The sequence below is a fragment of the Hordeum vulgare genome, chromosome 2H (genome assembly GCF_904849725.1).
Source record: "Hordeum vulgare subsp. vulgare chromosome 2H, MorexV3_pseudomolecules_assembly, whole genome shotgun sequence".
In the NCBI taxonomy this organism is placed as follows: Eukaryota; Viridiplantae; Streptophyta; class Magnoliopsida; order Poales; family Poaceae; genus Hordeum; species Hordeum vulgare.
Genome location: NC_058519.1, coordinates 576986032 through 577004219, shown reverse-complemented (window position 1 = coordinate 577004219; position 18188 = coordinate 576986032). Strand labels below are relative to the sequence as shown.

Below are 18188 nucleotides of genomic sequence, written 5' to 3'. Positions count from 1 at the left end.
AAAAATAAGAAAATGAGGTCATATAGATCACGGTCCCGCGTCATCCTTGTCACGTGGCGCAAAAATATATTTAAAAAGGGGAATGCAACACGAGGACTTCCCAGGAGGTCACCCATCCTAGTACTACTCTCGCCCAAGCACGCTTAACTTCGGAGTTCTGATGGGATCCGGTGCTTTAGTGCTGGTATGATCGCATCCGACATGCAACTATCTATTTGTTCCTTATGCTTGCCCCTACTACTACTACTACTACTACTAGTCGTTGGGTGTCAAGCGCGGTGGGAAAAGTCACACAGTAATCGTCAAAAATAAGAAAATGAGGTCATATAGATCACGCTCCCGCGTCATCCTTGTCACGTGGCGCAAAAATATATTTAAAAAGGGGAATGCAACACGAGGACTTTCCAGGAGGTCACCCATCCTAGTACTACTCTCGCCCAAGCACGCTTAACTTCGGAGTTCTGATGGGATCCGGTGCTTTAGTGCTGGTATGATCGCATCCGACATGCAACTATCTATTTGTTCCTTATGCTTGCCCCTACTACTACTACTACTACTAGTCGTTGGGTGTCAAGCGCGGTGGGAAAAGTCACACAGTAATCGTCAAAAATAAGAAAATGAGGTCATATAGATCACGGTCCCGCGTCATCCTTGTCACGTGGCGCAAAAATATATTTAAAAAGGGGAATGCAACACGAGGACTTCCCAGGAGGTCACCCATCCTAGTACTACTCTCGCCCAAGCACGCTTAACTTCGGAGTTCTGATGGGATCCGGTGCTTTAGTGCTGGTATGATCGCATCGGACATGCAACTATCTATTTGTTCCTTATGCTTGCCCCTACTACTACTACTACTACTACTACTAGTCGTTGGGTGTCAAGCGCGGTGGGAAAAGTCACACAGTAATCGTCAAAAATAAGAAAATGAGGTCATATAGATCACGGTCCCGCGTCATCCTTGTCACGTGGCGCAAAAATATATTTAAAAAGGGGAATGCAACACGAGGACTTCCCAGGAGGTCACCCATCCTAGTACTACTCTCGCCCAAGCACGCTTAACTTCGGAGTTCTGATGGGATCCGGTGCTTTAGTGCTGGTATGATCGCATCCGACATGCAACTATCTATTTGTTCCTTATGCTTGCCCTACTACTACTACTACTACTACTAGTCGTTGGGTGTCAAGCGCGGTGGGAAAAGTCACACAGTAATCGTCAAAAATAAGAAAATGAGGTCATATAGATCACGGTCCCGCGTCATCCTTGTCACGTGGCGCAAAAATATATTTAAAAAGGGGAATGCAACACGAGGACTTCCCAGGAGGTCACCCATCCTAGTACTACTCTCGCCCAAGCACGCTTAACTTCGGAGTTCTGATGGGATCCGGTGCTTTAGTGCTGGTATGATCGCATCCGACATGCAACTATCTATTTGTTCCTTATGCTTGCCCCTACTACTACTACTACTACTACTAGTCGTTGGGTGTCAAGCGCGGTGGGAAAAGTCACACAGTAATCGTCAAAAATAAGAAAATGAGGTCATATAGATCACGCTCCCGCGTCATCCTTGTCACGTGGCGCAAAAATATATTTAAAAAGGGGAATGCAACACGAGGACTTCCCAGGAGGTCACCCATCCTAGTACTACTCTCGCCCAAGCACGCTTAACTTCGGAGTTCTGATGGGATCCGATGCTTTAGTGCTGGTATGATCGCATCCGACATGCAACTATCTATTTGTTCCTTATGCTTGCCCCTACTACTACTACTACTACTAGTCGTTGGGTGTCAAGCGCGGTGGGAAAAGTCACACAGTAATCGTCAAAAATAAGAAAATGAGGTCATATAGATCACGGTCCCGCGTCATCCTTGTCACGTGGCGCAAAAATATATTTAAAAAGGGGAATGCAACACGAGGACTTCCCAGGAGGTCACCCATCCTAGTACTACTCTCGCCCAAGCACGCTTAACTTCGGAGTTCTGATGGGATCCGGTGCTTTAGTGCTGGTATGATCGCATCCGACATGCAACTATCTATTTGTTCCTTATGCTTGCCCCTACTACTACTACTACTACTAGTCGTTGGGTGTCAAGCGCGGTGGGAAAAGTCACACAGTAATCGTCAAAAATAAGAAAATGAGGTCATATAGATCACGGTCCCGCGTCATCCTTGTCACGTGGCGCAAAAATATATTTAAAAAGGGGAATGCAACACGAGGACTTCCCAGGAGGTCACCCATCCTAGTACTACTCTCGCCCAAGCACGCTTAACTTCGGAGTTCTGATGGGATCCGGTGCTTTAGTGCTGGTATGATCGCATCCGACATGCAACTATCTATTTGTTCCTTATGCTTGCCCCTACTACTACTACTACTACTACTAGTCGTTGGGTGTCAAGCGCGGTGGGAAAAGTCACACAGTAATCGTCAAAAATAAGAAAATGAGGTCATATAGATCACGCTCCCGCGTCATCCTTGTCACGTGGCGCAAAAATATATTTAAAAAGGGGAATGCAACTATCTATTTGTTCCTTATGCTTGCCCCTACTACTACTACTACTACTACTAGTCGTTGGGTGTCAAGCGCGGTGGGAAAAGTCACACAGTAATCGTCAAAAATAAGAAAATGAGGTCATATAGATCACGCTCCCGCGTCATCCTTGTCACGTGGCGCAAAAATATATTTAAAAAGGGGAATGCAACACGAGGACTTCCCAGGAGGTCACCCATCCTAGTACTACTCTCGCCCAAGCACGCTTAACTTCGGAGTTCTGATGGGATCCGGTGCTTTAGTGCTGGTATGATCGCATCCGACATGCAACTATCTATTTGTTCCTTATGCTTGCCCCTACTACTACTACTACTACTACTACTACTAGTCGTTGGGTGTCAAGCGCGGTGGGAAAAGTCACACAGTAATCGTCAAAAATAAGAAAATGAGGTCATATAGATCACGCTCCCGCGTCATCCTTGTCACGTGGCGCAAAAATATATTTAAAAAGGGGAATGCAACACGAGGACTTCCCAGGAGGTCACCCATCCTAGTACTACTCTCGCCCAAGCACGCTTAACTTCGGAGTTCTGATGGGATCCGGTGCTTTAGTGCTGGTATGATCGCATCCGACATGCAACTATCTATTTGTTCCTTATGCTTGCCCTACTACTACTACTACTACTAGTCGTTGGGTGTCAAGCGCGGTGGGAAAAGTCACACAGTAATCGTCAAAAATAAGAAAATGAGGTCATATAGATCACGGTCCCGCGTCATCCTTGTCACGTGGCGCAAAAATATATTTAAAAAGGGGAATGCAACACGAGGACTTCCCAGGAGGTCACCCATCCTAGTACTACTCTCGCCCAAGCACGCTTAACTTCGGAGTTCTGATGGGATCCGGTGCTTTAGTGCTGGTATGATCGCATCCGACATGCAACTATCTATTTGTTCCTTATGCTTGCCCCTACTACTACTACTACTACTACTAGTCGTTGGGTGTCAAGCGCGGTGGGAAAAGTCACACAGTAATCGTCAAAAATAAGAAAATGAGGTCATATAGATCACGCTCCCGCGTCATCCTTGTCACGTGGCGCAAAAATATATTTAAAAAGGGGAATGCAACACGAGGACTTCCCAGGAGGTCACCCATCCTAGTACTACTCTCGCCCAAGCACGCTTAACTTCGGAGTTCTGATGGGATCCGATGCTTTAGTGCTGGTATGATCGCATCCGACATGCAACTATCTATTTGTTCCTTATGCTTGCCCCTACTACTACTACTACTACTAGTCGTTGGGTGTCAAGCGCGGTGGGAAAAGTCACACAGTAATCGTCAAAAATAAGAAAATGAGGTCATATAGATCACGCTCCCGCGTCATCCTTGTCACGTGGCGCAAAAATATATTTAAAAAGGGGAATGCAACACGAGGACTTCCCAGGAGGTCACCCATCCTAGTACTACTCTCGCCCAAGCACGCTTAACTTCGGAGTTCTGATGGGATCCGGTGCTTTAGTGCTGGTATGATCGCATCCGACATGCAACTATCTATTTGTTCCTTATGCTTGCCCCTACTACTACTACTACTACTACTACTACTACTAGTCGTTGGGTGTCAAGCGCGGTGGGAAAAGTCACACAGTAATCGTCAAAAATAAGAAAATGAGGTCATATAGATCACGCTCCCGCGTCATCCTTGTCACGTGGCGCAAAAATATATTTAAAAAGGGGAATGCAACACCAGGACTTCCCAGGAGGTCACCCATCCTAGTACTACTCTCGCCCAAGCACGCTTAACTTCGGAGTTCTGATGGGATCCGGTGCTTTAGTGCTGGTATGATCGCATCCGACATGCAACTATCTATTTGTTCCTTATGCTTGCCCTACTACTACTACTACTACTAGTCGTTGGGTGTCAAGCGCGGTGGGAAAAGTCACACAGTAATCGTCAAAAATAAGAAAATGAGGTCATATAGATCACGGTCCCGCGTCATCCTTGTCACGTGGCGCAAAAATATATTTAAAAAGGGGAATGCAACACGAGGACTTCCCAGGAGGTCACCCATCCTAGTACTACTCTCGCCCAAGCACGCTTAACTTCGGAGTTCTGATGGGATCCGGTGCTTTAGTGCTGGTATGATCGCATCCGACATGCAACTATCTATTTGTTCCTTATGCTTGCCCCTACTACTACTACTACTACTAGTCGTTGGGTGTCAAGCGCGGTGGGAAAAGTCACACAGTAATCGTCAAAAATAAGAAAATGAGGTCATATAGATCACGCTCCCGCGTCATCCTTGTCACGTGGCGCAAAAATATATTTAAAAAGGGGAATGCAACACGAGGACTTCCCAGGAGGTCACCCATCCTAGTACTACTCTCGCCCAAGCACGCTTAACTTCGGAGTTCTGATGGGATCCGATGCTTTAGTGCTGGTATGATCGCATCCGACATGCAACTATCTATTTGTTCCTTATGCTTGCCCCTACTACTACTACTACTACTAGTCGTTGGGTGTCAAGCGCGGTGGGAAAAGTCACACAGTAATCGTCAAAAATAAGAAAATGAGGTCATATAGATCACGGTCCCGCGTCATCCTTGTCACGTGGCGCAAAAATATATTTAAAAAGGGGAATGCAACACGAGGACTTCCCAGGAGGTCACCCATCCTAGTACTACTCTCGCCCAAGCACGCTTAACTTCGGAGTTCTGATGGGATCCGGTGCTTTAGTGCTGGTATGATCGCATCCGACATGCAACTATCTATTTGTTCCTTATGCTTGCCCCTACTACTACTACTACTACTAGTCGTTGGGTGTCAAGCGCGGTGGGAAAAGTCACACAGTAATCGTCAAAAATAAGAAAATGAGGTCATATAGATCACGGTCCCGCGTCATCCTTGTCACGTGGCGCAAAAATATATTTAAAAAGGGGAATGCAACACGAGGACTTCCCAGGAGGTCACCCATCCTAGTACTACTCTCGCCCAAGCACGCTTAACTTCGGAGTTCTGATGGGATCCGGTGCTTTAGTGCTGGTATGATCGCATCCGACATGCAACTATCTATTTGTTCCTTATGCTTGCCCCTACTACTACTACTACTACTAGTCGTTGGGTGTCAAGCGCGGTGGGAAAAGTCACACAGTAATCGTCAAAAATAAGAAAATGAGGTCATATAGATCACGGTCCCGCGTCATCCTTGTCACGTGGCGCAAAAATATATTTAAAAAGGGGAATGCAACACGAGGACTTCCCAGGAGGTCACCCATCCTAGTACTACTCTCGCCCAAGCACGATTAACTTCGGAGTTCTGATGGGATCCGGTGCTTTAGTGCTGGTATGATCGCATCCGACATGCAACTATCTATTTGTTCCTTATGCTTGCCCCTACTACTACTACTACTACTAGTCGTTGGGTGTCAAGCGTGGTGGGAAAAGTCACACAGTAATCGTCAAAAATAAGAAAATGAGGTCATATAGATCACGCTCCCGCGTCATCCTTGTCACGTGGCGCAAAAATATATTTAAAAAGGGGAATGCAACACGAGGACTTCCGAGGAGGTCACCCATCCTAGTACTACTCTCGCCCAAGCACGCTTAACTTCGGAGTTCTGATGGGATCCGGTGCTTTAGTGCTGGTATGATCGCATCCGACATGCAACTATCTATTTGTTCCTTATGCTTGCCCCTACTACTACTACTACTACTAGTCGTTGGGTGTCAAGCGCGGTGGGAAAAGTCACACAGTAATCGTCAAAAATAAGAAAATGAGGTCATATAGATCACGCTCCCGCGTCATCCTTGTCACGTGGCGCAAAAATATATTTAAAAAGGGGAATGCAACACGAGGACTTCCCAGGAGGTCACCCATCCTAGTACTACTCTCGCCCAAGCACGCTTAACTTCGGAGTTCTGATGGGATCCGGTGCTTTAGTGCTGGTATGATCGCATCCGACATGCAACTATCTATTTGTTCCTTATGCTTGCCCCTACTACTACTACTACTACTAGTCGTTGGGTGTCAAGCGCGGTGGGAAAAGTCACACAGTAATCGTCAAAAATAAGAAAATGAGGTCATATAGATCACGGTCCCGCGTCATCCTTGTCACGTGGCGCAAAAATATATTTAAAAAGGGGAATGCAACACGAGGACTTCCCAGGAGGTCACCCATCCTAGTACTACTCTCGCCCAAGCACGCTTAACTTCGGAGTTCTGATGGGATCCGGTGCTTTAGTGCTGGTATGATCGCATCCGACATGCAACTATCTATTTGTTCCTTATGCTTGCCCCTACTACTACTACTACTACTAGTCGTTGGGTGTCAAGCGCGGTGGGAAAAGTCACACAGTAATTGTCAAAAATAAGAAAATGAGGTCATATAGATCACGGTCCCGCGTCATCCTTGTCACGTGGCGCAAAAATATATTTAAAAAGGGGAATGCAACACGAGGACTTCCCAGGAGGTCACCCATCCTAGTACTACTCTCGCCCAAGCACGCTTAACTTCGGAGTTCTGATGGGATCCGGTGCTTTAGTGCTGGTATGATCGCATCCGACATGCAACTATCTATTTGTTCCTTATGCTTGCCCCTACTACTACTACTACTACTAGTCGTTGGGTGTCAAGCGCGGTGGGAAAAGTCACACAGTAATCGTCAAAAATAAGAAAATGAGGTCATATATATCACGCTCCCGCGTCATCCTTGTCACGTGGCGCAAAAATATATTTAAAAAGGGGAATGCAACACGAGGACTTCCGAGGAGGTCACCCATCCTAGTACTACTCTCGCCCAAGCACGCTTAACTTCGGAGTTCTGATGGGATCCGGTGCTTTAGTGCTGGTATGATCGCATCCGACATGCAACTATCTATTTGTTCCTTATGCTTGCCCCTACTACTACTACTACTACTACTACTAGTCGTTGGGTGTCAAGCGCGGTGGGAAAAGTCACACAGTAATCGTCAAAAATAAGAAAATGAGGTCATATAGATCACGCTCCCGCGTCATCCTTGTCACGTGGCGCAAAAATATATTTAAAAAGGGGAATGCAACACGAGGACTTCCCAGGAGGTCACCCATCCTAGTACTACTCTCGCCCAAGCACGCTTAACTTCGGAGTTCTGATGGGATCCGGTGCTTTAGTGCTGGTATGATCGCATCCGACATGCAACTATCTATTTGTTCCTTATGCTTGCCCCTACTACTACTACTACTACTAGTCGTTGGGTGTCAAGCGCGGTGGGAAAAGTCACACAGTAATCGTCAAAAATAAGAAAATGAGGTCATATAGATCACGGTCCCGCGTCATCCTTGTCACGTGGCGCAAAAATATATTTAAAAAGGGGAATGCAACACGAAGACTTCCCAGGAGGTCACCCATCCTAGTACTACTCTCGCCCAAGCACGCTTAACTTCGAAGTTCTGATGGGATCCGGTGCTTTAGTGCTGGTATGATCGCATCCGACATGCAACTATCTATTTGTTCCTTATGCTTGCCCCTACTACTACTACTACTAGTCGTTGGGTGTCAAGCGCGGTGGGAAAAGTCACACAGTAATCGTCAAAAATAAGAAAATGAGGTCATATAGATCACGGTCCCGCGTCATCCTTGTCACGTGGCGCAAAAATATATTTAAAATGGGGAATGCAACACGAGGACTTCCCAGGAGGTCACCCATCCTAGTACTACTCTCGCCCAAGCACGCTTAACTTCAGAGTTCTAATGGGATCCGGTGCTTTAGTGCTGGTATGATCGCATCCGACATGCAACTATCTATTTGTTCCTTATGCTTGCCCCTACTACTACTACTACTACTAGTCGTTGGGTGTCAAGCGCGGTGGGAAAAGTCACACAGTAATCGTCAAAAATAAGAAAATGAGGTCATATAGATCACGGTCCGGCGTCATCCTTGTCACGTGGCGCAAAAATATATTTAAAAAGGGGAATGCAACACGAGGACTTCCCAGGAGGTCACCCATCCTAGTACTACTCTCGCCCAAGCAGGCTTAACTTCGGAGTTCTGATGGGATCCGGTGCTTTAGTGCTGGTATGATCGCATCCGACATGCAACTATCTATTTGTTCCTTATGCTTGCCCCTACTACTACTACTACTACTACTACTACTACTAGTCGTTGGGTGTCAAGCGCGGTGGGAAAAGTCACACACTAATCGTCAAAAATAAGAAAATGAGGTCATATAGATCACGCTCCCGCGTCATCCTTGTCACGTGGCGCAAAAATATATTTAAAAAGGGGAATGCAACACGAGGACATCACAGGAGGTCAGCCATCCTAGTACTACTCTCGCCCAAGCACGCTTAACTTCGGAGTTCTGATGGGATCCGGTGCTTTAGTGTTGGTATGATCGCATCCGACATGCAACTATCTATTTGTTCCTTATGCTTGCCCCTACTACTACTACTACTACTAATACTACTACTACTAGTCGTTGGGTGTCAAGCGCGGTGGGAAAAGTCACACAGTAATCGTCAAAAATAAGAAAATGAGGTCATATAGATCACGGTCCCGCGTCATCCTTGTCACGTGGCGCAAAAATATATTTAAAAAGGGGAATGCAACACGAGGACTTCCCAGGAGGTCACCCATCCTAGTACTACTCTCGCCCAAGCACGCTTAACTTCGGAGTTCTGATGGGATCCGGTGCTTTAGTGCTGGTATGATCGCATCCGACATGCAACTATCTATTTGTTCCTTATGCTTGCCCCTACTACTACTACTACTACTACTAGTCGTTGGGTGTCAAGCGCGGTGGGAAAAGTCACACAGTAATCGTCAAAAATAAGAAAATGAGGTCATATAGATCACGGTCCCGCGTCATCCTTGTCACGTGGCGCAAAAATATATTTAAAAAGGGGAATGCAACACGAGGACTTCCCAGGAGGTCACCCATCCTAGTACTACTCTCGCCCAAGCACGCTTAACTTCGGAGTTCTGATGGGATCCGGTGCTTTAGTGCTGGTATGATCGCATCCGACATGCAACTATCTATTTGTTCCTTATGCTTGCCCTACTACTACTACTACTACTAGTCGTTGGGTGTCAAGCGCGGTGGGAAAAGTCACACAGTAATCGTCAAAAATAAGAAAATGAGGTCATATAGATCACGGTCCCGCGTCATCCTTGTCACGTGGCGCAAAAATATATTTAAAAAGGGGAATGCAACACGAGGACTTCCCAGGAGGTCACCCATCCTAGTACTACTCTCGCCCAAGCACGCTTAACTTCGGAGTTCTGATGGGATCCGGTGCTTTAGTGCTGGTATGATCGCATCCGACATGCAACTATCTATTTGTTCCTTATGCTTGCCCCTACTACTACTACTACTACTACTACTACTACTACTACTAGTCGTTGGGTGTCAAGCGCGGTGGGAAAAGTCACACACTAATCGTCAAAAATAAGAAAATGAGGTCATATAGATCACGCTCCCGCGTCATCCTTGTCACGTGGCGCAAAAATATATTTAAAAAGGGGAATGCAACACGAGGACATCACAGGAGGTCACCCATCCTAGTACTACTCTCGCCCAAGCACGCTTAACTTCGGAGTTCTGATGGGATCCGGTGCTTTAGTGTTGGTATGATCGCATCCGACATGCAACTATCTATTTGTTCCTTATGCTTGCCCCTACTACTACTACTACTACTACTACTACTACTACTACTAATACTACTACTACTAGTCGTTGGGTGTCAAGCGCGGTGGGAAAAGTCACACAGTAATCGTCAAAAATAAGAAAATGAGGTCATATAGATCACGGTCCCGCGTTATCCTTGTCACGTGGCGCAAAAATATATTTAAAAAGGGGAATGCAACACGAGGACTTCCCAGGAGGTCACCCATCCTAGTACTACTCTCGCCCAAGCACGCTTAACTTCGGAGTTCTGATGGGATCCGGGGCTTTAGTGCTGGCATGATCGCATCCGACATGCAACTATCTATTTGTTCCTTATGCTTGCCCCTACTACTACTACTACTACTAGTCGTTGGGTGTCAAGCGCGGTGGGAAAAGTCACACAGTAATCGTCAAAAATAAGAAAATGAGGTCATATAGATCACGGTCCCGCGTCATCCTTGTCACGTGGCGCAAAAATATATTTAAAAAGGGGAATGCAACACGAGGACTTCCCAGGAGGTCACCCATCCTAGTACTACTCTCGCCCAAGCACGCTTAACTTCGGAGTTCTGATGGGATCCGGTGCTTTAGTGCTGGTATGATCGCATCCGACATGCAACTATCTATTTGTTCCTTATGCTTGCCCTACTACTACTACTACTACTACTAGTCGTTGGGTGTCAAGCGCGGTGGGAAAAGTCACACAGTAATCGTCAAAAATAAGAAAATGAGGTCATATAGATCACGGTCCCGCGTCATCCTTGTCACGTGACGCAAAAATATATTTAAAAAGGGGAATGCAACACGAGGACTTCCCAGGAGGTCACCCATCCTAGTACTACTCTCGCCCAAGCACGCTTAACTTCGGAGTTCTGATGGGATCCGGTGCTTTAGTGCTGGTATGATCGCATCCGACATGCAACTATCTATTTGTTCCTTATGCTTGCCCCTACTACTACTACTACTACTAGTCGTTGGGCGTCAAGCGCGGTGGGAAAAGTCACACAGTAATCGTCAAAAATAAGAAAATGAGGTCATATAGATCACGGTCCCGCGTCATCCTTGTCACGTGGCGCAAAAATATATTTAAAAAGGGGAATGTGGCGCAAAAATATATTTAAAAAGGGGAATGTGGAGCAAAAATATATTTAAAAAGGGGAATGCAACACGAGGACTTCCCAGGAGGTCACCCATCCTAGTACTACTCTCGCCCAAGCACGCTTAACTTCGGAGTTCTGATGGGATCCGGTGCTTTAGTGCTGGTATGATCGCATCCGACATGCAACTATCTATTTGTTCCTTATGCTTGCCCTACTACTACTACTACTACTACTACTAGTCGTTGGGTGTCAAGCGCGGTGGGAAAAGTCACACAGTAATCGTCAAAAATAAGAAAATGAGGTCATATAGATAACGGTCCCGCGTCATCCTTGTCACGTGGCGCAAAAATATATTTAAAAAGGGGAATGCAACACGAGGACTTCCCAGGAGGTCACCCATCCTAGTACTACTCTCGCCCAAGCACGCTTAACTTCGGAGTTCTGATGGGATCCGGTGCTTTAGTGCTGGTATGATCGCATCCGACATGCAACTATCTATTTGTTCCTTATGCTTGCCCCTACTACTACTACTACTACTACTACTACTAGTCGTTGGGTGTCAAGCGCGGTGGGAAAAGTCACACACTAATCGTCAAAAATAAGAAAATGAGGTCATATAGATCACGCTCCCGCGTCATCCTTGTCACGTGGCGCAAAAATATATTTAAAAAGGGGAATGCAACACGAGGACATCACAGGAGGTCACCCATCCTAGTACTACTCTCGCCCAAGCACGCTTAACTTCGGAGTTCTGATGGGATCCGGTGCTTTAGTGTTGGTATGATCGCATCCGACATGCAACTATCTATTTGTTCCTTATGCTTGCCCCTACTACTACTACTACTACTACTACTACCAATACTACTACTACTAGTCGTTGGGTGTCAAGCGCGGTGGGAAAAGTCACACAGTAATCGTCAAAAATAAGAAAATGAGGTCATATAGATCACGGTCCCGCGTCATCCTTGTCACGTGGCGCAAAAATATATTTAAAAAGGGGAATGTAACACGAGGACTTCCCAGGAGGTCACCCATCCTAGTACTACTCTCGCCCAAGCACGCTTAACTTCGGAGTTCTGATGGGATCCGGTGCTTTAGTGCTGGTATGATCGCATCCGACATGCAACTATCTATTTGTTCCTTATGCTTGCCCCTACTACTACTACTACTACTAGTCGTTGGGTGTCAAGCGCGGTGGGAAAAGTCACACAGTAATCGTCAAAAATAAGAAAATGAGGTCATATAGATCACGGTCCCGCGTCATCCTTGTCACGTGGCGCAAAAATATATTTAAAAAGGGGAATGCAACACGAGGACTTCCCAGGAGGTCACCCATCCTAGTACTACTCTCGCCCAAGCACGCTTAACTTCGGAGTTCTGATGGGATCCGGTGCTTTAGTGCTGGTATGATCGCATCCGACATGCAACTATCTATTTGTTCCTTATGCTTGCCCTACTACTACTACTACTACTAGTCGTTGGGTGTCAAGCGCGGTGGGAAAAGTCACACAGTAATCGTCAAAAATAAGAAAATGAGGTCATATAGATCACGGTCCCGCGTCATCCTTGTCACGTGGCGCAAAAATATATTTAAAAAGGGGAATGCAACACGAGGACTTCCCAGGAGGTCACCCATCCTAGTACTACTCTCGCCCAAGCACGCTTAACTTCGGAGTTCTGATGGGATCCGGTGCTTTAGTGCTGGTATGATCGCATCCGACATGCATCTATCTATTTGTTCCTTATGCTTGCCCCTACTACTACTACTACTACTAGTCGTTGGGTGTCAAGCGCGGTGGGAAAAGTCACACAGTAATCGTCAAAAATAAGAAAATGAGGTCATATAGATCACGGTCCCGCGTCATCCTTGTCACGTGGCGCAAAAATATATTTAAAACGGGGAATGCAACACGAGGACTTCCCAGGAGGTCACCCATCCTAGTACTACTCTCGCCCAAGCACGCTTAACTTCGGAGTTCTGATGGGATCCGATGCTTTAGTGCTGGTATGATCGCATCCGACATGCAACTATCTATTTGTTCCTTATGCTTGCCCCTACTACTACTACTACTACTAGTCGTTGGGTGTCAAGCGCGGTAGGAAAAGTCACACAGTAATCGTCAAAAATAAGAAAATGAGGTCATATAGATCACGGTCCCGCGTCATCCTTGTCACGTGGCGCAAAAATATATTTAAAAAGGGGAATGCAACACGAGGACTTCCGAGGAGGTCACCCATCCTAGTACTACTCTCGCCCAAGCACGCTTAACTTCGGAGTTCTGATGGGATCCGGTGCTTTAGTGCTGGTATGATCGCATCCGACATGCAACTATCTATTTGTTCCTTATGCTTGCCCCTACTACTACTACTACTACTACTACTACTAGTCGTTGGGTGTCAAGCGCGGTGGGAAAAGTCACACACTAATCGTCAAAAATAAGAAAATGAGGTCATATAGATCACGCTCCCGCGTCATCCTTGTCACGTGGCGCAAAAATATATTTAAAAAGGGGAATGCAACACGAGGACATCACAGGAGGTCACCCATCCTAGTACTACTCTCGCCCAAGCACGCTTAACTTCGGAGTTCTGATGGGATCCGGTGCTTTAGTGTTGGTATGATCGCATCCGACATGCAACTATCTATTTGTTCCTTATGCTTGCCCCTACTACTACTACTACTACTAATACTACTACTACTAGTCGTTGGGTGTCAAGCGCGGTGGGAAAAGTCACACAGTAATCGTCAAAAATAAGAAAATGAGGTCATATAGATCACGGTCCCGCGTCATCCTTGTCACGTGGCGCAAAAATATATTTAAAAAGGGGAATGCAACACGAGGACTTCCCAGGAGGTCACCCATCCTAGTACTACTCTCGCCAAGCACGCTTAACTTCGGAGTTCTGATGGGATCCGGTGCTTTAGTGCTGGTATGATCGCATCCGACATGCAACTATCTATTTGTTCCTTATGCTTGCCCCTACTACTACTACTACTAGTAGTCGTTGGGTGTCAAGCGCGGTGGGAAAAGTCACATAGTAATCGTCAAAAATAAGAAAATGAGGTCATATATTTCACGGTCCCGCGTCATCCTTGTCACGTGGCGCAAAAATATATTTAAAAAGGGGAATGCAACACGAGGACTTCCCAGGAGGTCACCCATCCTAGTACTACTCTCGCCCAAGCAAGCTTAACTTCGGAGTTCTGATGGGATCCGGTGCTTTAGTGCTGGTATGATCGCATCCGACATGCAACTATCTATTTGTTCCTTATGCTTGCCCTACTACTACTACTACTACTACTACTAGTCGTTGGGTGTCAAGCGCGGTGGGAAAAGTCACGCAGTAATCGTCAAAAATAAGAAAATGAGGTCATATAGATCACGGTCCCGCGTCATCCTTGTCACGTGGCGCAAAAATATATTTAAAAAGGGGAATGCAACACGAGGACTTCCCAAGAGGTCACCCATCCTAGTACTACTCTCGCCCAAGCACGCTTAACTTCGGAGTTATGATGGGATCCGGTGCTTTAGTGCTGGTATGATCGCATCCGACATGCAACTATCTATTTGTTCCTTATGCTTGCCCCTACTACTACTACTACTAGTAGTCGTTGGGTGTCAAGCGCGGTGGGAAAAGTCACACAGTAATCGTCAAAAATAAGAAAATGAGGTCTTATATTTCACGGTCCCGCGTCATCCTTGTCACGTGGCGCAAAAATATATTTAAAAAGGGGAATGCAACACGAGGACTTCCCAGGAGGTCACCCATCCTAGTACTACTCTCGCCCAAGCACGCTTAACTTCGGAGTTCTGATGGGATCCGGTGCTTTAGTGCTGGTATGATCGCATCCGACATGCAACTATCTATTTGTTCCTTATGCTTGCCCCTACTACTACTACTACTACTAGTCGTTGGGTGTCAAGCGCGGTGGGAAAAGTCACACAGTAATCGTCAAAAATAAGAAAATGAGGTCATATAGATCACGGTCCCGCGTCATCCTTGTCACGTGGCGCAAAAATATATTTAAAAAGGGGAATGCAACACGAGGACTTCCCAGGAGGTCACCCATCCTAGTACTACTCTCGCCCAAGCACGCTTAACTTCGGAGTTCTGATGGGATCCGGTGCTTTAGTGCTGGTATGATCGCATCCGACATGCAACTATCTATTTGTTCCTTATGCTTGCCCCTACTACTACTACTACTACTACTAGTCGTTGGGTGTCAAGCGCGGTGGGAAAAGTCACACACTAATCGTCAAAAATAAGAAAATGAGGTCATATAGATCACGCTCCCGCGTCATCCTTGTCACGTGGCGCAAAAATATATTTAAAAAGGGGAATGCAACACGAGGACATCACAGGAGGTCACCCATCCTAGTACTACTCTCGCCCAAGCACGCTTAACTTCGGAGTTCTGATGGGATCCGGTGCTTTAGTGTTGGTATGATCGCATCCGACATGCAACTATCTATTTGTTCCTTATGCTTGCCCCTACTACTACTACTACTACTAATACTACTACTACTAGTCGTTGGGTGTCAAGCGCGGTGGGAAAAGTCACACAGTAATCGTCAAAAATAAGAAAATGAGGTCATATAGATCACGGTCCCGCGTCATCCTTGTCACGTGGCGCAAAAATATATTTAAAAAGGGGAATGCAACACGAGGACTTCCCAGGAGGTCACCCATCCTAGTACTACTCTCGCCAAGCACGCTTAACTTCGGAGTTCTGATGGGATCCGGTGCTTTAGTGCTGGTATGATCGCATCCGACATGCAACTATCTATTTGTTCCTTATGCTTGCCCCTACTACTACTACTACTAGTAGTCGTTGGGTGTCAAGCGCGGTGGGAAAAGTCACACAGTAATCGTCAAAAATAAGAAAATGAGGTCATATATTTCACGGTCCCGCGTCATCCTTGTCACGTGGCGCAAAAATATATTTAAAAAGGGGAATGCAACACGAGGACTTCCCAGGAGGTCACCCATCCTAGTACTACTCTCGCCCAAGCACGCTTAACTTCGGAGTTCTGATGGGATCCGGTGCTTTAGTGCTGGTATGATCGCATCCGACATGCAACTATCTATTTGTTCCTTATGCTTGCCCTACTACTACTACTACTACTACTACTACTAGTCGTTGGGTGTCAAGCGCGGTGGGAAAATTCACACAGTAATCGTCAAAAATAAGAAAATGAGGTCATATAGATCACGGTCCCGCGTCATCCTTGTCACGTGGCGCAAAAATATATTTAAAAAGGGGAATGCAACACGAGGACTTCCCAAGAGGTCACCCATCCTAGTACTACTCTCGCCCAAGCACGCTTAACTTCGGAGTTCTGATGGGATCCGGTGCTTTAGTGCTGGTATGATCGCATCCGACATGCAACTATCTATTTGTTCCTTATGCTTGCCCCTACTACTACTACTACTAGTAGTCGTTGGGTGTCAAGCGCGGTGGGAAAAGTCACACAGTAATCGTCAAAAATAAGAAAATGAGGTCATATATTTCACGGTCCCGCGTCATCCTTGTCACGTGGCGCAAAAATATATTTAAAAAGGGGAATGCAACACGAGGACTTCCCAGGAGGTCACCCATCCTAGTACTACTCTCGCCCAAGCACGCTTAACTTCGGAGTTCTGATGGGATCCGGTGCTTTAGTGCTGGTATGATCGCATCCGACATGCAACTATCTATTTGTTCCTTATGCTTGCCCTACTACTACTACTACTACTAGTCGTTGGGTGTCAAGCGCGGTGGGAAAAGTCACACAGTAATCGTCAAAAATAAGAAAATGAGGTCATATAGATCACGGTCCCGCGTCATCCTTGTCACGTGGCGCAAAAATATATTTAAAAAGGGGAATGCAACACGAGGACTTCCCAAGAGGTCACCCATCCTAGTACTACTCTCGCCCAAGCACGCTTAACTTCGGAGTTCTGATGGGATCCGGTGCTTTAGTGCTGGTATGATCGCATCCGACATGCAACTATCTATTTGTTCCTTATGCTTGCCCCTACTACTACTACTACTACTACTACTACTACTAGTCGTTGGGTGTCAAGCGCGGTGGGAAAAGTCACACACTAATCGTCAAAAATAAGAAAATGAGGTCATATAGATCACGCTCCCGCGTCATCCATGTCACGTGGCGCAAAAATATATTTAAAAAGGGGAATGCAACACGAGGACTTCCCAGGAGGTCACCCATCCTAGTACTACTCTCGCCCAAGCACGCTTAACTTCGGAGTTCTGATGGGATCCGGTGCTTTAGTGCTGGTATGATCGCATCCGACATGCAACTATCTATTTGTTCCTTATGCTTGCCCCTACTACTACTACTACTACTACTACTACTACTACTACTAATACTACTACTACTAGTCGTTGGGTGTCAAGCGCGGTGGGAAAAGTCACACAGTAATCGTCAAAAATAAGAAAATGAGGTCATATAGATCACGGTCCCGCGTCATCCTTGTCACGTGGCGCAAAAATATATTTAAAAAGGGGAATGCAACACGAGGACTTCCCAGGAGGTCACCCATCCTAGTACTACTCTCGCCCAAGCACGCTTAACTTCGGAGTTCTGATGGGATCCGGTGCTTTAGTGCTGGTATGATCGCATCCGACATGCAACTATCTATTTGTTCCTTATGCTTGCCCCTACTACTACTACTACTACTACTAGTCGTTGGGTGTCAAGCGCGGTGGGAAAAGTCACACAGTAATCGTCAAAAATAAGAAAATGAGGTCATATAGATCACGGTCCCGCGTCATCCTTGTCACGTGGCGCAAAAATATATTTAAAAAGGGGAATGCAACACGAGGACTTCCCAGGAGGTCACCCATCCTAGTACTACTCTCGCCCAAGCACGCTTAACTTCGGAGTTCTGATGGGATCCGGTGCTTTAATGCTGGTATGATCGCATCCGACATGCAACTATCTATTTGTTCC

General features: G+C 46.3%; 59 non-coding genes across 59 annotated transcripts; all 59 read right to left on the bottom strand.

The window, feature by feature from the left end:
• Window positions 1-79: 79 nt before the first annotated feature.
• On the bottom strand, window positions 80-198 carry LOC123434273. Its single transcript, XR_006625560.1, has one exon. It is a non-coding gene; the product is annotated as a 5S ribosomal RNA (ribosomal RNA).
• Window positions 199-383: 185 nt separating this feature from the next.
• LOC123436977 lies at window positions 384-502 on the bottom strand. Its single transcript, XR_006628182.1, has one exon. It is a non-coding gene; the product is annotated as a 5S ribosomal RNA (ribosomal RNA).
• A 182-nt stretch (window positions 503-684) lies between these two features.
• Window positions 685-803, bottom strand: LOC123436930. Its single transcript, XR_006628137.1, has one exon. It is a non-coding gene; the product is annotated as a 5S ribosomal RNA (ribosomal RNA).
• Window positions 804-991: 188 nt separating this feature from the next.
• Window positions 992-1110, bottom strand: LOC123434272. The gene has a single exon (XR_006625559.1). It is a non-coding gene; the product is annotated as a 5S ribosomal RNA (ribosomal RNA).
• A 184-nt stretch (window positions 1111-1294) lies between these two features.
• On the bottom strand, window positions 1295-1413 carry LOC123434271. Its single transcript, XR_006625558.1, has one exon. It is a non-coding gene; the product is annotated as a 5S ribosomal RNA (ribosomal RNA).
• A 185-nt stretch (window positions 1414-1598) lies between these two features.
• Window positions 1599-1717, bottom strand: LOC123436434. Its single transcript, XR_006627659.1, has one exon. It is a non-coding gene; the product is annotated as a 5S ribosomal RNA (ribosomal RNA).
• A 182-nt stretch (window positions 1718-1899) lies between these two features.
• Window positions 1900-2018, bottom strand: LOC123434270. Its single transcript, XR_006625557.1, has one exon. It is a non-coding gene; the product is annotated as a 5S ribosomal RNA (ribosomal RNA).
• A 182-nt stretch (window positions 2019-2200) lies between these two features.
• On the bottom strand, window positions 2201-2319 carry LOC123434268. The gene has a single exon (XR_006625555.1). It is a non-coding gene; the product is annotated as a 5S ribosomal RNA (ribosomal RNA).
• A 370-nt stretch (window positions 2320-2689) lies between these two features.
• Window positions 2690-2808, bottom strand: LOC123434267. Its single transcript, XR_006625553.1, has one exon. It is a non-coding gene; the product is annotated as a 5S ribosomal RNA (ribosomal RNA).
• Window positions 2809-2999: 191 nt separating this feature from the next.
• On the bottom strand, window positions 3000-3118 carry LOC123434266. Its single transcript, XR_006625552.1, has one exon. It is a non-coding gene; the product is annotated as a 5S ribosomal RNA (ribosomal RNA).
• A 181-nt stretch (window positions 3119-3299) lies between these two features.
• Window positions 3300-3418, bottom strand: LOC123434265. The gene has a single exon (XR_006625551.1). It is a non-coding gene; the product is annotated as a 5S ribosomal RNA (ribosomal RNA).
• Window positions 3419-3603: 185 nt separating this feature from the next.
• On the bottom strand, window positions 3604-3722 carry LOC123436433. The gene has a single exon (XR_006627658.1). It is a non-coding gene; the product is annotated as a 5S ribosomal RNA (ribosomal RNA).
• A 182-nt stretch (window positions 3723-3904) lies between these two features.
• Window positions 3905-4023, bottom strand: LOC123434264. Its single transcript, XR_006625550.1, has one exon. It is a non-coding gene; the product is annotated as a 5S ribosomal RNA (ribosomal RNA).
• A 194-nt stretch (window positions 4024-4217) lies between these two features.
• On the bottom strand, window positions 4218-4336 carry LOC123437293. The gene has a single exon (XR_006628482.1). It is a non-coding gene; the product is annotated as a 5S ribosomal RNA (ribosomal RNA).
• Window positions 4337-4517: 181 nt separating this feature from the next.
• On the bottom strand, window positions 4518-4636 carry LOC123434262. Its single transcript, XR_006625547.1, has one exon. It is a non-coding gene; the product is annotated as a 5S ribosomal RNA (ribosomal RNA).
• A 182-nt stretch (window positions 4637-4818) lies between these two features.
• LOC123436432 lies at window positions 4819-4937 on the bottom strand. Its single transcript, XR_006627657.1, has one exon. It is a non-coding gene; the product is annotated as a 5S ribosomal RNA (ribosomal RNA).
• A 182-nt stretch (window positions 4938-5119) lies between these two features.
• Window positions 5120-5238, bottom strand: LOC123434261. Its single transcript, XR_006625546.1, has one exon. It is a non-coding gene; the product is annotated as a 5S ribosomal RNA (ribosomal RNA).
• Window positions 5239-5420: 182 nt separating this feature from the next.
• LOC123434260 lies at window positions 5421-5539 on the bottom strand. The gene has a single exon (XR_006625545.1). It is a non-coding gene; the product is annotated as a 5S ribosomal RNA (ribosomal RNA).
• Window positions 5540-5721: 182 nt separating this feature from the next.
• LOC123436148 lies at window positions 5722-5840 on the bottom strand. Its single transcript, XR_006627383.1, has one exon. It is a non-coding gene; the product is annotated as a 5S ribosomal RNA (ribosomal RNA).
• A 182-nt stretch (window positions 5841-6022) lies between these two features.
• LOC123436274 lies at window positions 6023-6141 on the bottom strand. Its single transcript, XR_006627505.1, has one exon. It is a non-coding gene; the product is annotated as a 5S ribosomal RNA (ribosomal RNA).
• Window positions 6142-6323: 182 nt separating this feature from the next.
• On the bottom strand, window positions 6324-6442 carry LOC123434259. The gene has a single exon (XR_006625544.1). It is a non-coding gene; the product is annotated as a 5S ribosomal RNA (ribosomal RNA).
• Window positions 6443-6624: 182 nt separating this feature from the next.
• LOC123434257 lies at window positions 6625-6743 on the bottom strand. The gene has a single exon (XR_006625543.1). It is a non-coding gene; the product is annotated as a 5S ribosomal RNA (ribosomal RNA).
• A 182-nt stretch (window positions 6744-6925) lies between these two features.
• Window positions 6926-7044, bottom strand: LOC123434256. Its single transcript, XR_006625542.1, has one exon. It is a non-coding gene; the product is annotated as a 5S ribosomal RNA (ribosomal RNA).
• A 182-nt stretch (window positions 7045-7226) lies between these two features.
• Window positions 7227-7345, bottom strand: LOC123436273. Its single transcript, XR_006627504.1, has one exon. It is a non-coding gene; the product is annotated as a 5S ribosomal RNA (ribosomal RNA).
• A 188-nt stretch (window positions 7346-7533) lies between these two features.
• On the bottom strand, window positions 7534-7652 carry LOC123434255. Its single transcript, XR_006625541.1, has one exon. It is a non-coding gene; the product is annotated as a 5S ribosomal RNA (ribosomal RNA).
• A 182-nt stretch (window positions 7653-7834) lies between these two features.
• LOC123438261 lies at window positions 7835-7953 on the bottom strand. The gene has a single exon (XR_006629414.1). It is a non-coding gene; the product is annotated as a 5S ribosomal RNA (ribosomal RNA).
• A 179-nt stretch (window positions 7954-8132) lies between these two features.
• On the bottom strand, window positions 8133-8251 carry LOC123436832. The gene has a single exon (XR_006628042.1). It is a non-coding gene; the product is annotated as a 5S ribosomal RNA (ribosomal RNA).
• A 182-nt stretch (window positions 8252-8433) lies between these two features.
• LOC123437510 lies at window positions 8434-8552 on the bottom strand. Its single transcript, XR_006628686.1, has one exon. It is a non-coding gene; the product is annotated as a 5S ribosomal RNA (ribosomal RNA).
• A 194-nt stretch (window positions 8553-8746) lies between these two features.
• Window positions 8747-8865, bottom strand: LOC123433162. Its single transcript, XR_006624707.1, has one exon. It is a non-coding gene; the product is annotated as a 5S ribosomal RNA (ribosomal RNA).
• A 197-nt stretch (window positions 8866-9062) lies between these two features.
• LOC123434254 lies at window positions 9063-9181 on the bottom strand. The gene has a single exon (XR_006625540.1). It is a non-coding gene; the product is annotated as a 5S ribosomal RNA (ribosomal RNA).
• Window positions 9182-9366: 185 nt separating this feature from the next.
• LOC123434253 lies at window positions 9367-9485 on the bottom strand. The gene has a single exon (XR_006625539.1). It is a non-coding gene; the product is annotated as a 5S ribosomal RNA (ribosomal RNA).
• Window positions 9486-9666: 181 nt separating this feature from the next.
• Window positions 9667-9785, bottom strand: LOC123434252. Its single transcript, XR_006625538.1, has one exon. It is a non-coding gene; the product is annotated as a 5S ribosomal RNA (ribosomal RNA).
• A 200-nt stretch (window positions 9786-9985) lies between these two features.
• On the bottom strand, window positions 9986-10104 carry LOC123432772. The gene has a single exon (XR_006624341.1). It is a non-coding gene; the product is annotated as a 5S ribosomal RNA (ribosomal RNA).
• A 215-nt stretch (window positions 10105-10319) lies between these two features.
• On the bottom strand, window positions 10320-10438 carry LOC123437776. Its single transcript, XR_006628946.1, has one exon. It is a non-coding gene; the product is annotated as a 5S ribosomal RNA (ribosomal RNA).
• Window positions 10439-10620: 182 nt separating this feature from the next.
• LOC123434250 lies at window positions 10621-10739 on the bottom strand. Its single transcript, XR_006625536.1, has one exon. It is a non-coding gene; the product is annotated as a 5S ribosomal RNA (ribosomal RNA).
• Window positions 10740-10923: 184 nt separating this feature from the next.
• On the bottom strand, window positions 10924-11042 carry LOC123434249. The gene has a single exon (XR_006625535.1). It is a non-coding gene; the product is annotated as a 5S ribosomal RNA (ribosomal RNA).
• Window positions 11043-11286: 244 nt separating this feature from the next.
• Window positions 11287-11405, bottom strand: LOC123434248. Its single transcript, XR_006625534.1, has one exon. It is a non-coding gene; the product is annotated as a 5S ribosomal RNA (ribosomal RNA).
• A 187-nt stretch (window positions 11406-11592) lies between these two features.
• On the bottom strand, window positions 11593-11711 carry LOC123434247. Its single transcript, XR_006625533.1, has one exon. It is a non-coding gene; the product is annotated as a 5S ribosomal RNA (ribosomal RNA).
• Window positions 11712-11902: 191 nt separating this feature from the next.
• On the bottom strand, window positions 11903-12021 carry LOC123432771. The gene has a single exon (XR_006624340.1). It is a non-coding gene; the product is annotated as a 5S ribosomal RNA (ribosomal RNA).
• A 206-nt stretch (window positions 12022-12227) lies between these two features.
• LOC123436886 lies at window positions 12228-12346 on the bottom strand. Its single transcript, XR_006628093.1, has one exon. It is a non-coding gene; the product is annotated as a 5S ribosomal RNA (ribosomal RNA).
• A 182-nt stretch (window positions 12347-12528) lies between these two features.
• On the bottom strand, window positions 12529-12647 carry LOC123434246. Its single transcript, XR_006625532.1, has one exon. It is a non-coding gene; the product is annotated as a 5S ribosomal RNA (ribosomal RNA).
• Window positions 12648-12828: 181 nt separating this feature from the next.
• On the bottom strand, window positions 12829-12947 carry LOC123434245. Its single transcript, XR_006625531.1, has one exon. It is a non-coding gene; the product is annotated as a 5S ribosomal RNA (ribosomal RNA).
• A 182-nt stretch (window positions 12948-13129) lies between these two features.
• LOC123436431 lies at window positions 13130-13248 on the bottom strand. The gene has a single exon (XR_006627656.1). It is a non-coding gene; the product is annotated as a 5S ribosomal RNA (ribosomal RNA).
• A 182-nt stretch (window positions 13249-13430) lies between these two features.
• On the bottom strand, window positions 13431-13549 carry LOC123436272. The gene has a single exon (XR_006627503.1). It is a non-coding gene; the product is annotated as a 5S ribosomal RNA (ribosomal RNA).
• A 191-nt stretch (window positions 13550-13740) lies between these two features.
• LOC123432769 lies at window positions 13741-13859 on the bottom strand. Its single transcript, XR_006624338.1, has one exon. It is a non-coding gene; the product is annotated as a 5S ribosomal RNA (ribosomal RNA).
• A 197-nt stretch (window positions 13860-14056) lies between these two features.
• On the bottom strand, window positions 14057-14174 carry LOC123432156. Its single transcript, XR_006623752.1, has one exon. It is a non-coding gene; the product is annotated as a 5S ribosomal RNA (ribosomal RNA).
• A 182-nt stretch (window positions 14175-14356) lies between these two features.
• Window positions 14357-14475, bottom strand: LOC123437289. Its single transcript, XR_006628478.1, has one exon. It is a non-coding gene; the product is annotated as a 5S ribosomal RNA (ribosomal RNA).
• A 187-nt stretch (window positions 14476-14662) lies between these two features.
• LOC123431657 lies at window positions 14663-14781 on the bottom strand. The gene has a single exon (XR_006623246.1). It is a non-coding gene; the product is annotated as a 5S ribosomal RNA (ribosomal RNA).
• A 182-nt stretch (window positions 14782-14963) lies between these two features.
• Window positions 14964-15082, bottom strand: LOC123434244. The gene has a single exon (XR_006625530.1). It is a non-coding gene; the product is annotated as a 5S ribosomal RNA (ribosomal RNA).
• A 182-nt stretch (window positions 15083-15264) lies between these two features.
• LOC123434243 lies at window positions 15265-15383 on the bottom strand. The gene has a single exon (XR_006625529.1). It is a non-coding gene; the product is annotated as a 5S ribosomal RNA (ribosomal RNA).
• Window positions 15384-15568: 185 nt separating this feature from the next.
• LOC123432768 lies at window positions 15569-15687 on the bottom strand. Its single transcript, XR_006624337.1, has one exon. It is a non-coding gene; the product is annotated as a 5S ribosomal RNA (ribosomal RNA).
• Window positions 15688-15884: 197 nt separating this feature from the next.
• Window positions 15885-16002, bottom strand: LOC123432155. Its single transcript, XR_006623751.1, has one exon. It is a non-coding gene; the product is annotated as a 5S ribosomal RNA (ribosomal RNA).
• Window positions 16003-16184: 182 nt separating this feature from the next.
• LOC123434241 lies at window positions 16185-16303 on the bottom strand. The gene has a single exon (XR_006625528.1). It is a non-coding gene; the product is annotated as a 5S ribosomal RNA (ribosomal RNA).
• A 190-nt stretch (window positions 16304-16493) lies between these two features.
• On the bottom strand, window positions 16494-16612 carry LOC123434995. Its single transcript, XR_006626258.1, has one exon. It is a non-coding gene; the product is annotated as a 5S ribosomal RNA (ribosomal RNA).
• Window positions 16613-16794: 182 nt separating this feature from the next.
• On the bottom strand, window positions 16795-16913 carry LOC123434240. Its single transcript, XR_006625526.1, has one exon. It is a non-coding gene; the product is annotated as a 5S ribosomal RNA (ribosomal RNA).
• A 181-nt stretch (window positions 16914-17094) lies between these two features.
• Window positions 17095-17213, bottom strand: LOC123434994. Its single transcript, XR_006626257.1, has one exon. It is a non-coding gene; the product is annotated as a 5S ribosomal RNA (ribosomal RNA).
• A 194-nt stretch (window positions 17214-17407) lies between these two features.
• On the bottom strand, window positions 17408-17526 carry LOC123434238. Its single transcript, XR_006625524.1, has one exon. It is a non-coding gene; the product is annotated as a 5S ribosomal RNA (ribosomal RNA).
• Window positions 17527-17741: 215 nt separating this feature from the next.
• LOC123434237 lies at window positions 17742-17860 on the bottom strand. The gene has a single exon (XR_006625523.1). It is a non-coding gene; the product is annotated as a 5S ribosomal RNA (ribosomal RNA).
• A 185-nt stretch (window positions 17861-18045) lies between these two features.
• LOC123435310 lies at window positions 18046-18164 on the bottom strand. Its single transcript, XR_006626565.1, has one exon. It is a non-coding gene; the product is annotated as a 5S ribosomal RNA (ribosomal RNA).
• Between the last annotated feature and the right edge of the window lie 24 nt (window positions 18165-18188).